The sequence below is a fragment of the Arachis duranensis genome, chromosome 10, assembly GCF_000817695.3.
Source record: "Arachis duranensis cultivar V14167 chromosome 10, aradu.V14167.gnm2.J7QH, whole genome shotgun sequence".
NCBI classification, from domain to species: Eukaryota; Viridiplantae; Streptophyta; class Magnoliopsida; order Fabales; family Fabaceae; genus Arachis; species Arachis duranensis.
Genome location: NC_029781.3, coordinates 75314550 through 75316313, shown reverse-complemented (window position 1 = coordinate 75316313; position 1764 = coordinate 75314550).

Sequence of the window (1764 nt, the reverse complement as noted above, 5' to 3'; positions counted from 1 at the left end):
CACTGAGAGGATGGGAGGTAGCCACTGACCACGGTGAAACCCTTGCTTAAGCTTGCCATGGAAAGGAGTAAGAAGGATTGGATGAAGACAGTAGGAAAGCAGAGAGACGGAAGGGACCAGCATCTTCATATGCTTATCTGAAATTCCTACCAATGAATTACATAAGTATCTCTATCTTTATCTTTATGTTTTATTCGTATATCACCCATATCCATTTGAGTTTGCCTGACTAAGATTTACAAGGTGACCATAGCTTGCTTCATACCAACAATCTCTGTGGGATCGACCCTTACTCGCGTAAGGTTTATTACTTGGACGACCCAGTACACTTGCTGGTTAGTTGTGCGAAGTTGTGTTTATGCCATGGTATTGAACACCAAGTTTTTGGTTTCATCACCGGGGATTATTTGAGTTGTGAAAAGTATTGATCACAATTTCGTACACCACCAGTTTTCTCATCAACGCGTACGCGTGATGCGTGCACGTGACCTCTTTAACGAAAACGTGCCTGGCGATTTCAAAGGGGCTTCTAGCTCAATTCTGAAGGGAATTTTGGCGGGAAAAGATTAAAAGAGCCAAGGATTGAAGGAGAACTAATCTTTCATTCATTTTTTTAGTTAGTTACTTGTGGAAGTTACATTTTTAGAGAGAGAAACTCCAACTTCTCTCTAGGTTTTTGGCTTTCTCATTCACAATTGTACTTGGATTCTTTGGTGAGATCTGAATTTGATTCAATTCTACATTGTTCTAGTTGTAGATCTTTCTCTTCTACTCTCAAATTAGTGTTCTTGTTACTTTAGCATTGTAGATCTTGGATCTAGACCTTGTTGTTTTGATTTCTATTAATGAATTGAGGAATTTCATGTTAATTGTTGCTAATTGTTTGCTTGTTGTTAATTGTTTGCAATAGATAGCTTTTTTGATTCACATTCTCTTCTCAATTTCATGATGTCTTCTATTATTGCTCACCAATTATTTGAGAAAATGTCAACATTAGTTATGGAGTAGATCTTCACTCTTGGCTTAGGGGTTGGGTAATTGGAGACACTTGAATTATCAAGGTCATTTGTTGATTAATAGTTGGAAATTGCTAGTTGATTTGCATGCCACTAAAGCTAGTCTTTCCTTAGGATTTGACTAGGACTTATGGACTCAAATTGATTATCTCCACTTGACTTTCCTTCATAGTTAGAGGTTAACTAACTGGAGCAATGGACAATTCTTGTCACAATTGATGATGATAATAAGGATAGGACTTCTAGTTCGAAATTGGCTGAGTAAGAGTTTATAGAGAAAACCGCGTTGCAAGTACAGTTCTTAACTGACTAAAATCCGCTTATCAATTTAAAAAAGGGTTATCACAATTTTAGAATAAAAATACTGGGAGATTGAGTCCCAGGTCGTCTCCCAACGAGTTGACAAAAGAGTGCTATTTTATTAATCAGAAGTTTTCCGAGAAATTTTTGAGTTTGAGAAACAGAAAAATAAATAATAGTAAATTTAAGCAAGGGAAATTAACGAGAGAATTTGTATAATTCGAATAAAAGCCTTGACCGGGAGAAGATTAATTGGAAGTTCTATCCTTGTTGAATTTTCCCAAGTGTAATAATAAAAGGTTGTTGTTCTACTTGGTCATTCCTTGCTTTATAAGGGAAAGTCAAGTAACTAACCAACCAGCCCTATATCTCGAATCCTAATCTTTTCCTAAGAAAGGATTAGAGTCAGAGACTAGAGAGTCATCCAACAACTTCCAGTTAAGACACT